Source organism: Patagioenas fasciata, chromosome 2, assembly GCF_037038585.1.
Source record: "Patagioenas fasciata isolate bPatFas1 chromosome 2, bPatFas1.hap1, whole genome shotgun sequence".
NCBI lineage: Eukaryota > Metazoa > Chordata > Aves > Columbiformes > Columbidae > Patagioenas > Patagioenas fasciata.
Window position 1 is genome coordinate 5,471,643 of NC_092521.1, and position 12,012 is coordinate 5,483,654.

Below are 12,012 nucleotides of genomic sequence, written 5' to 3' on the forward strand. Positions count from 1 at the left end.
TCGAATCCTGGGATCAGTTTTGGGCCCCTCACGCCAAGAAAGCCCTTGAGGTGCTGGAGCGAATTGAGAGAAGGGAACGGAGCTGGGGAAGGGGCTGGAGCACAAGTGTGATGGGAGCGGCTGAGGGTCCTAGGGGGTTCAGCTGGAGAACAGGAGCTGAGGGGAGACCTTCTGATCTCTGAACTGCCTGAAAGGAGCTTGGAGCATGGAGGGGGTTGGGCTCTTCTCCCAAGGAACCAGCACCAGGATGAGAGGAAATGGCCTCAAGTTGCACCAGGGGATGTTTAGATTGGATATTTGGAATGATTTCTTCCTGGAAAGGGTTGTCGGGCGTTGGAACAGGCTGCCCAGGGCAGTGGTGGAGTCACCATCCCTGGAGAGGTTTAAAAGGCATTTAGACGAGGTTCTTAGGGACGTGTTTTAGTGCCAGAGTTTGGTTATAGCTGGACTCAATGATCATGAGGGTCTCTTCCAACCAAAATGATTCTCTGATTTCCTCTTCACTGGAAGGAGAGATTGGCTCACGAACTAAAGATCAGAATTAATTTCCAGGGAATACCGTTAAATTCGAGTCAGCCGGTTCCTGCCACAGGAGAACAGGATTACGTTCCTCGTGGTTGCTGCTGTGGGAACAGGTCGGTGCCGCAGACGGGGCGACAGTCGGGGCCTCTGGACTTGTGCAAGGATCCAAATTCTCATTTCACCTTCAGCTGGGAACAGGAAGCTCGCAAAATATTCCTGTTTTCAATGATGAGATGTTACTCTTGGAAAGAAGATGTTAAATACAGCGTTAGACATTAAATCACAGAAAAACCTGTTTGTGACAGGATCCGCAAAGCCAGTATTGCCCAAATTCATCTCAGTACTAGTAACACTAGTATTCTTTCTTTAAACTATTCCTGTTTTTTTGCTCCTCAGTGGATTCGCACAGGTAATTGGTTTACTTGGCAAGGGATTTTTTGGCTGAGGAACATTATTTTGTAGCCTCTCTGATGTCATTTTGGCTTCTTTCCTGTTCTATTACTGTCATTTATGTGTGGTATTACAGAACCCTGGGTTGGAAAGGCCCTCTTGAGGCCATCGCCTCCATCCTTTAATATTGACTTGGGATAAAAACCATTTCCCTTGAGGGCTGGTTGACCATTACCTAATATGTAAAAGTTCGTAAAGAATATGGTCTGAAAATTCTGTCTCTTCAAACTGACGTCTGTCAGTGTTCCATATTAATTGAAAAACTGTATTTAGAGGGAAAAAGTCTAAGAAAATTCAAGCCAGAAGACTCAAAGGTAATAAATAGACAAGTTTCTGATATGACTCTGCAGCAAATATAAGTTTGGTGCAAAAGGAACTGCAGTTTTTGCGTTGTTGAAGTTTGCTGTTTGACGTTGGAATACGTTCTTAAATCAACGTGGTTGCGTTATGCATCGTTTTAATGTGCTTTTCTCGCTTCGTGTTTTGCTACTGTCTTATTGCTTGCTGTTTAGTTTGTATTTATTGTAGACTTTGGAAATGATGTTGGACACAAAGCAAATTGGAGCGATTTTCTTACTCGAGGTCAAAATGGGCTGTAAATGGAGGTAATGAACTTGCTGTCGAGGTGCCTGGATACACAAACAAATGGTTTCCCCTCTGTTTCCCTCTCTGTTTCCCTCTCTGTTTCCCCCTCTGTTTCCCCCTCTCTTCCCCCTTCTCTTCCCCCTTCTCTTCCCACCTCTCTTCTCCCTTCTCTTCCCACCTCTCTTCTCCCTTCTCTTCCCTCTTCTCTTCTCCCCTTCTCTTCCCCCTTCTCTTTCCCCTTGTCTTCCCCCTTGTCTTCCCCCTTGTCTTCCCCCTTGTCTTCCCCCTTGTCTTCCCCCTTGTCTTCCCCCTTCTCTTCCCCCTTCTCTTCCCCCTTCTCTTCCCCCTTCTCTTCCCCCTTCTCTTCCCCCTTCTCTTCCCCCTTCTCTTCCCCCTTCTCTTCCCCCTTCTCTTCCCCCTTCTCTTCCCCCTTCTCTTCCCCCTTCTCTTCCCCCTTCTCTTCCCCCTTCTCTTCCCGCCTCTCTTCCCCCTTCTCTTCCCGCCTCTCTTCCCCCTTCTCTTCCCCCTTCTCTTCCCCCTTCTCTTCCCCTTTCTCTTCCCCCTTCTCTTTCCCCTCTCTTTCCCCTCTCTTTCCCCTCTCTTTCCCCTCTCTTTCCCCTCTCTTTCCCCCTCTCTTTCCCCCTCTCTTTCCCCCTCTCTTTCCCCCTCTCTTTCCCCCTCTCTTTCCCCCTCTCTTTCCCCCTCTCTTCCCCCCTCTCTTCCCCCCTCTCTTCCCCCCTCTCTTCCCCCCTCTCTTTCCCCCTTTCCCCTCTCTTTCCCCCTCTCTTTCCCCCTCTTTTCCCCCTTCTCTTTTCCCCCTTCTCTTTTCCCCTTCTCTCTTCCCCCTTCTCTTTTCCTCCTTCTCTTTTCCTCCTTCTCTTTTCCCCCTTCTGTTTTCCCCCTTCTCTTTTCCCTCTGCTCTTTTCCCCCTTCTCTTTTCCCCCTCTCTTTCCCCCTCTCCCCTTTCTTGTACTCATGTTGCTCTAATAGCTCGCATTGCACAGCCAAACGACAAGCAGGCGTTTTTTCACAACTTTATAAAAAAGTGCCCAGGAACCACCAAACCCCTGTAAAAAAACAAATAAAATTCACCATTTCTTGTGGTTTATTTCACTTCCCAAGCAGGTTATCACTACAGCTCATTTTCTCCATGCTGCTCTGCATTCTGCACAGAAACGGTTGCAGGACACGACTTGAGGTTTTTCCTTCCTGCAGCTTCTTCCTGTCGAAGTTTTTCCTTTCTCAAGGCATTTCTTATTACATAAACTGTTTGTTTTATTTCTCATCAGCACAGACAACACGCTGAACACCTTTGAAATATCTCTGAATGACTTTGCAAGCTTTGTTCGGCCAGAACAGATCACACCGTGTTTCCTCTGCCAGGGTGTCCTGGTGCTATTTCATTTTGCATTGCAAGCGTGTTAAATTTATTCTGCCGTTTCCTTATCTGCTCTGAGAGGACCACAAGTCAATTTGGAAGTTTTTAGTAGGCAGCCTTTAAATTTCAGGTGTAATTCTCTCTGGTTTTCAAGTTCTATCACGTTTTGCACCCGCAAACACGGAGTATAAATGAAAGCAAGTGATGGAGAGAGCAGGGCTAATAAACGGATTAAGCCTTGGTTGTTCTTATAGGTAGCAAAGTAGTTGCTGTCTGCCCTGATAATTTATGATTCTATTCCAGTTGCTACACCTGTGGTTAAAGTTCAGTTTCCATGTGGATTTTGTACCCAAGATGACAATTTTATTGCTCAACCTTCTCCTTTTAACCAAATCACTGCAGACCTTTTGCATAGGCTGAGCTCAGTTTTTTACTGATTTGTTTTACTCATTCTCCTTTCTTGTTCCCCCATACTCATATTTATGTGTCCTCAATCCTCATCCTTACAGACTTTGAGTCAAATGCTTTCTTTGTGGGTTCTGGTCTCTGTTTTGAGCTGCGATCGATGCCTCAAGTCCCTGTTACAATCGTGTGTGTTGAGATGACAAGTGGATGTAGTAAGAGCCGGCAGAAGGAATATAATGAGTTATAGCTTATGTAATTACCTATTTAGGAAAAATAAGCATTTATACGCATCTTTCACAGAATCCCAGAATGTCAGGGATTGGAAGGGACCTGGAAAGCTCATCCAGTGCAATCCCCCCATGGAGCAGGAACACCCAGCTGAGGTTCCACAGGAAGGTGTCCAGGCGGGTTTGAATGTCTGCAGAGAAGGAGACTCCACAACCTCCCTGGGCAGCCTGGGCCAGGCTCTGACACCCTCACCAGGAAGAAGTTGCTTCTCATATTTAAGTGGAACCTTTTGTGTTCCAGTTTGAACCCATTACCCCTTGTCCTGTCATTGGTTGTTACCAAGAAGAGCCTGGCTCCATCCTCCTGACACTCACCCTTTCTATATCTGTAACCATGAATGAGGTCACCCCTCAGTCTCCTCTTCTCCAGCTCCAGAGCCCCAGCTCCCTCAGCCTTTCCTCACACGGGAGATGCTCCACTCCCTTCAGCATCTTTGTTGCCCTGCACTGGACTCTCTCCAGCAGTTCCCTGTCCTTCTGGAACTGAGGGGCCACAACTGGACACAATATTCCAGGTGTGGTCTCCCCAGGGCAGAGCAGAGGGGCAGGAGAACCTCTCTGACCTACTGACCACCCCCTTCTAACCCACCCCAGGTACCATTGGCCTTCCTGGCCACAAGGGCACAGTTTCCTTAGTGTATAATTTTTAATAGGGTCTATTTAGACTCTGAGACAGTAATTCTTGTGAAGCTGGTTGCAGCTCAAGGGTGGCATTGGCATTTACTATAAAAAACGTGTCTTATACGCCTCCGTCACAAAAAATCAGTTTGATCTTTTAATGTTATTTCTTGTGTTCTGTGCTTATCCGTTTAGAAGCCGCCTTTTCTCTAATAAAGAAAACATACAATAACATCCTCTTCACGTGCAAAGACTGACCCTGATGCTTTCAGCTCCGAAATGATGTAGGTGCTAACGGTGAAACCTGGATATAACGCTTAATTTGTGCTGCAGTAATTACACCCATTACCTGGCAGTGGCATCTTTGTCCTTTCGTTAACACAACCTTGTTAATGAACAGGGCGAGACAAGGAAAACACTTTTGATTTGCACATAATGTTCTTTATTAAACAAGTCTGGCCTTGCAGAGAAATTATTTGACAAATGCGACATCGGAGCAATTTTTCCTTCTGTTTCTAATGTATTTCTTTCTTATTACAGATATTTCAAGACTCTCCTTGCCAGCAGGTAAGCTCTCTTCTTTCATTTATATTTTTCTATGACAACAGGCAGCTTTTTGGAAACCGGTTGTGATATAGTCGCGCTTTTATATAATCAGAATATCAGTTCTTATTGGTGCTGTCGTGGTTCTGAGTCGCATGGGCGCACGAGGTCAAACGATACCTGTTGAGGTACAGGTCTGTGAATGATGATGTATTCTGTTCCCAACCTTTTATCCGTCTCTCCACCATTTATAATGTGAGCTGTGGAATCATAATCATAACGTGTTTTTAGTGCTGGTTGAGCAAGTTTGGGGTTAGATGTTTATTATCAAATCTCTGCCTTTTGTCCTTACTCTGCACTGGTCATTTTGCCCATGTATCTCTTATTTTATACCGAGATGTGCTTCATATCTGTCCACAAAATATCTTGTAAAAAGTGAGTATCTAAAGTATAACGGTGCTTAATCAATATGAACCTGCTCTGGAGGTGGTTGCTCCTTCTCGTTTGCATCAAATGACAATTTCAGTTAAAAGCTTGATAGGTCATGTCTACTCGTTTAGTTTGGTTTTTGTTTTGAAAGAAAGGATATTTATAATAATTTAAGTCAGGAAGGCAAATACTTGTGGAGAATATTGGAGAAATGAGTGCCAAGAGTGGACAAAAATGAATGAGCACGATAGCAGATTTCACGTCCCTATTCAAGACAAAGAGTCATGAGCACACTGGCTGGTGGGATTAAAACTCCAAAGAAACTGGACAAATTGGAGAAATAGCCAAGATAACAAGATACAACAGATTTAGATAAAGATGAGGTTCAACATGAAGTTGAGCGATGAGAACTCATATTTGCAATAAATAACGATATTCTCTTATTTTGCCATCTGAAGAGCTCTGTGGTTATTTCCGGTGCCACTTTTAACAACAGACAATAGATGTCGCTGGAAATGTTCTCCCTTTTGCCACCTGATTTTAGCACCCTAAATTTGCATCATAATACAGGGGGGAGCTTTTGCGCGGTCGAAGACTTTGCAATAAGGAGGAGACCACTTAAAATACCATTTATTGCAGCATCTTGTTTGAGGTTGTATTATTATTGTTGTATTGGTATCCCAAGGTCGTCCAGAACACTTGATTTTCATTTTGGCTTCATAGCAAAATCGGCTTAGTCGATGAGGTTGGTTGTTAAACCACTAGTGAGGAGGCTCAGCAATGTGTATCACTGCTTCGAAATCTAGGGGTAACTTGGTTTTGTACGACCTTGTGATTGAGGCTGTGGACGTGAGCACACAGAACTGTTGGAATGCGAACCCATAGGGACTTGGAGGGCAAATTGCTAAACTATTCTCATTTCCAAGCCAGTTCTCCTCTATGTAGAGTTATTGTGGAACACGAGTGTGTTCACTGTATAGAGGAATGAAAGACTCGTTTCTTTTGATAAATTAATTTGAATTTTGTTTGCACTGTTAGGATTAAAACCAATCCCTCCTGGATTTTGTTACCGTCTGGATTTAAATCACTTTTAGCATTGTGGTGACTTTTCTTTAGACTTGATCCTTTGTTCTGCATCCCGTAAGGATGAAATTGGAAAAAAGCAAAAAGTCATGCCAAAGAGTTATACATGATAGGGAGAGGAATCCCAGAATCCCAGAATGTCAGGGGTTGGAAGGGACCTGGAAAGCTCATCCAGTGGAATCCCCCCATGGAGCAGGAACACCCAGCTGAGGTTCCACAGGAAGGTGTCCAGGCGGGTTTGAATGTCTGCAGAGAAGGAGACTCCACAACCTCCCTGGGCAGCCTGGGCCAGGCTCTGACACCCTCACCAGGAACAAGTTTCTTCTCATATTTAAGTGGAACCTTTTGTGTTCCAGTTTGTACCCATTACCCCTTGCCCTGTCATTGGTTGTCACCGAGAAGAGCCTGGCTCCATCCTCCTGACACTCACCCTTTCTATATCTGTAACCATGAATGAGGTCACCCCTCAGTCTCCTCTTCTCCAGCTCCAGAGCCCCAGCTCCCTCAGCCTTTCCTCACACGGGAGATGCTCCACTCCCTTCAGCATCTTTGTTGCCCTGCGCTGGACTCTCTCCAGCAGTTCCCTGTCCTTCTGGAACTGAGGGGCCACAACTGGACACAATATTCCAGGTGTGGTCTCCCCAGGGCAGAGCAGAGGGGCAGGAGAACCTCTCTGACCTACTGACCACTCCCTTCTAATCCACCCCAGGTACCATTGGCCTTCCTAGCCACAAGGGCACATAATTTTGGTACATAAACATGTCCTTTACTCCAGCCTGTGAGTGATATCCTTCCTATGCCCATGATGCGTTCACTCTAGATAAGATTATTCCACCGAATTTCCGCTGAGTTTTGTAGCCTCTCCAACTCTTGCAGTCCTTTCAGCCTCAATGCAGAAGAAGTGTAAGAGCTTTGTGTGAAAGTTTCTTTTACATCCTCACCCCACATCAGTCTCCAATCCAGTTGTCTTTGCATCCTACTGTGGAAACAACTAAAAGGAGCTTTGTTGGGTCAAGAAGGTTGGAGATGCTCACTGTAGTATCTGTGTATGGTAGTACCTGAGGTTTCCATAGGAGCAGCTGTAAGTTCAAGGAAGGGTGGGGACGAGAGTGTTACCAAAAGAAAGATTCTTAAAATCAAGTTGGATCTTGTGTAGTTGGTTTATTTAAAACATTAGAGTGTGGGTTTTGTTCTTTGGGAGCGGCTTGGGATCTTCTCCCAAAATACACAGAAGCTTGTTTGAAGTCAAACAGCCCGGGCTGCAGTGAAAGAAAAGGGAGAACATTGCGTGGCTGAACTTTATCGGCTCCTTTGTTTTAAGTCACACCTCAAATGACCTTAAATAAAAGGCTCTGTGAGCTTTCCTTTAGTTTATTTGTACATCCCTGGCAGCTCTTAATGTATAGTTCAACTACTCTGCTTGTGTAGCTTGCTGGTAACTTCTGGGGATCATTAATTTGAAGATGAAAAACCGCACAAGCTATTTTGTCAGACATAAAGCTGATGTTCTTCAGGTTTTCATATGGAATTATGCTTGAGGTGGATGTGAAACTTAACAAATTCTTAAGGAATAGATTAATGGCACAAAGATGTTTTGCAGATTGTATCTTAATTCATTAATTATCCTTTTAAAAAATCTTCGTTAGTCTCTATTCAGATTACTTGCTGGAATGTTTTCACATGATTTGATTTCTTTTTGCATGGCAATGTGTGATAATTCTTTCCAGAAAAGGCTTAATGTAGCGAAATACTGGAACTGTATTTCCAGGATTAATGGACTTTGTTGTGATTCAGATTTACTTGATTTTTAAACTGAATCTATAGGCTGGACCAGGGTATAAACACACGTGGTGGTGATTGGTTTGGTGCTTATCCTGTAGATCCTGTACAAAGCTCCAGCAAAAGGATTCTATACGTTAGTGGCAAACTTAAATGAGGAAAACTTAAAATGCAACTAAGACATTATTGATTAGCATGGAAAGCGCTGCTGACTCTGTAACCGCCGAGAGGAGTCAAATGTGTTATTGGAACTTGAGGCGTTGTGAACCAAACGATACAAGGGTTGAGCTTCTGGAAACATCAATAACTGATTTATTGATATTTTGATATAGAACTCCTTAAAGAAGGGTTTTGAGTAGAAATCTGAAGGGCAATAATCCAGCTTGGTTTAATGTCACTGAGCGGGAAAGGTAATCTGTCCTTCTACCCCTAGGCAGAACTGACCAGATTTTAAGTCATTCCTTGAAGATATTTAACCCCTTAAGATGGGAGTTTCACAATGGAAAGATTTTCACTCTGCTTTTGTTTCCGTGTACTTGAACTTCTCTACCACCAGCCGAGTAGACTTTGTTCTCCATATATCGGTGGCAGGATAAAGCTTATAGTCTTCCTCTGTTTATGCATTCATGGCTTTTTGTCTCAGTCTCTTGTTCTCTTACAAGCTTTAATACCGTGTCTTGGTTGAAATGCATCAAATGGGATTACGGAGACTAACACCGCAAGTTTTTGGAAGTCGCGCTCAATAAGAAATGAGCTCTGGGGCCTGTCAGATGATGTTATGTGCCCACAGTGTTCCTGTGGTGTTTGATGTAGCTCATTCAGGCTGCTATCAGAAAGGTTGGTTTGGTTTTTTAAATGTTCTGTCTACCATTTGAAGGCGTAGGATACTTATTTAATTCCCATAGCCCCGAAGAAGCACTACAGAAATGGTTGTATTGGTCTGCTCATAAATTCATGTATAATAAAAGGATGTAAACTGGAGCTATTTGCTGTCTTTGAAATTTGATGTCGTTTGGTTTCCACAGGGAAACACGACTTGTTGAACAAAATGGCGCTGACAACAAGCTCGTATCGGAGGAACAAATGAAAGTGGTGGATTTTGCATCAAATAAAAGCTTTTGTGTTAGCTGAAGATGACCTTTGATTCCCATAACACAAAATACCTGAGAACCGCTCCACCGGAGTTTATTGCTGGTGTCATGAAGGTGAAAGCTCTTGAGAAGTGAATGTCCCTTCTTGGTTTGAAATTGGGTTGGTTAAAGTGAACAGAGCTGAATTTTCAGTGGTTTAGAGACCCAACTATACCTGGACTCTAACAGAGCTTCTCCTAAACAAACCATCAAACTCTATTATTGTTATTTCTCATGCAAGTTTTGAATACAAATGATGCGAATTGGAGAGGCGAAGGGGCATTTGTGCCTATTTAACAATATTTTCTTGTGTTTTAAATACACCAGTATTTGCTTGACAGGTGTGGCAGAATGCAAATCCCCCTCTCTCTCCCTCGCTTCCTTCGATATGGAAGGTGTAGGCACATCTCCCTCCCTCTCTGCTGCTTGAGACTGACAGCTTCTTTTGTTTGACCCCAGAGCCCCTGGCCAGGATCATTAAGAGAAGGGAGCCGCTGAGCACCCATGGCCAGTGTGGGGGATGTTTGGAAGCTTCAGGAGCACCCACAGCCAGTGTGGGGGAGCAGAGAAGCTTCTGGAATGCCAGTCAGATCTGCTTGTGCTATAAAAATGGGATTCTTGTCGAGGTTCCGCCCCTTATGCAATCTCTTGGAGTTACGAGCTGAGCACCGCCAGGAGCCGTTTCCCCCTGCCCCCAGGGACAGAGACTCCGCTTGCCTTGCCGCCACGTGTGTGAGTAAAATTAACCCTCGCAGGATTGCGAGCGTATCTACTTTCTGGGCACATTTGCACGTGTATTTATGCTTTCTGTGCACATTTGCACGCGTACTTTCCGTGCTCAATACGAGCACGTGTATAAATTATTTCCTCGCATAATCGCGGGTGTATTTTCCTCCCGTGCTTCCACATAAGCACGTGTAATATTCCGTGCACATTTGCATGTGTTTCTCCTCGCAGAATTGCGAGTGTATTATAAATTTACCTTCGCAGAATCACGAGTGTACACTTTCCATACTCACTACGAGTACGTGTATCCCTTTAAAATAACCCCACACCATGTTCAGCAAGTGTGGACTCTTCCCGGACTCAGGGACGGCTCCAGTATTGTTTGGTGAAGCCACGTGCATGCACTCTGTGGACCTCCTGTTGTATTAGTTGCTGCCCCTTAATAATTTTCCTCAACTGATATCTGAACCTGTATTTAAGTCACTTTGGAGTGCTGAAACCTATTTCTCACCATTTGTCTTAATCTGCAAGTGTTTACTTTTAGGGGATTTATGCTCCGCTCATCCTTCACTAAGAAATATAATGGTAACTATTCTACCATTATATTTTAAAATCTAAATGGAATAATTTGCATTATTGTGAGCTGCTGGATTATTTTTGATTCAGTTTCTAATTACGTTTAATGGTTTGGAAGTCTGAGGAATTGCTGGTGTTGTATGTGTTTGGTGTAGCACTTGGTTTCTTCTGAGGTGCAGGGATACATAAATCAGGCGCAAGTCTGAGTTGTAAACACCTTTTTAGCACAAAGATTTTTGTAAACTGTTGTTCTAACTCTGTATTTAGCATAGATAGGAGAATCATGGAATGGTTTGGGTTGGAAAGGACCTTCAAAGCTCATCCAGTGCCATTTCTGGTAGATTGTTTGGACCCTCTGTGGCTGCCCAGCTTTCTTACTTGCCTTTGTGTAACTGGTTACTCCATCGATGAGAGAGAAAGCAACCGAGATGAACAGACACTTGCTGAACCACAAGCAACTTCATTTTCCCGTATCCCTCTTAGCAGATGGGACTAATTATTTCTAGCTTACCCTTGAATTAATGAAGAGTGATTTTAAGAAACATCTGTAAGGTCAACTGATGTACTCATGGATCCCTTCCACAGAACAAAAGGAATCACTGCATGATGTGTTTCCTTTCAACAGTATCAAGGAGGTGGGTCACCCCCCTTCGGTTACCTCGTAAATAGGTTTTCCCCATGAACAGAAACACCTTTGTAAGATCCAGAAGGGTTCTGATGACCATTCTGATAACCATTCTGACCATTCTTCGTCTCCTCTTCCTCTTTCTCCCATCTGAGAAGGCTGAAGAGAAGCAATGCAAATTGATAAGCACAGCGAGCTTGTCACAGCAAATATATCGGACTTTATTTTGCAGCGAAACAAGAAGCAGAATGTGTAGGGTGCACTTTTTCTTCTCTTAGTTTTCTAGATCTACACAAAGCAGATTTTTGCTTTAAGCGCTGGAATTGAGTTGTGAAGGAACTTCTCAAAGATGGCTTCATGGTCAATGGGGCAGAGACCAGTTGGAGGCCTGGATCTAGTGCAGTACTGGTACTGGGACCGGTATTATTCAATATATTCATCAGTGATTTGGGCGAGGGAATAGAGTGACTGTCAGCAAGTTTGCTGGTGACACCAAGCTGGGAGGAGTGGCTGACACGGCAGAGGCTGTGCTGCCATCAGAGACCTGGACAGGCTGGAGAGTTGGGCGGGGAAACATTGAATGAAATAGAACAAGGGCAAGTGTAGAGTCTTGAATCTGGGCAGGAACAACCCCAGGTTCCAGTATAAGTTGGGGAACGAGCTGTTGGAGAGCAGTGTAGGGGAAAGGGACCTGGGGGTCCTGGGGACAGCAGGATGAGCATGAGCCAGCACTGGGCCCTTGTGGCCAGGAAGGCCAATGGTACCTGGGGTGGATTAGAAGGGGGTGGTCAGTAGGTCAGAGAGGTTCTCCTGCCCCTCTGCTCTGCCCTGGGGAGACCACACCTGGAATATTGTGTCCAGTTGTGGCCCCTCAGT

At 44.4% G+C, this 12,012-nt stretch overlaps 1 protein-coding gene across 2 annotated transcripts in view; it reads left to right on the forward strand.

Annotated features, from left to right (window-relative positions):
• PTK2 (protein tyrosine kinase 2) overlaps positions 1 to 12,012 on the forward strand; it is a 197,378-nt gene that overhangs the window by 32,368 nt on the left and 152,998 nt on the right. The window contains exon 3 of one of the 2 annotated variants that reach the window (XM_065830925.2): positions 4,786 to 4,812. The exons of the other annotated variant lie outside the window; for it this stretch is intronic. The gene's annotated coding sequence lies outside the window, so the exon portion shown is untranslated. The remainder of the gene's footprint in view (positions 1 to 4,785; positions 4,813 to 12,012) is intronic. 2 annotated transcript variants of the gene reach the window in all.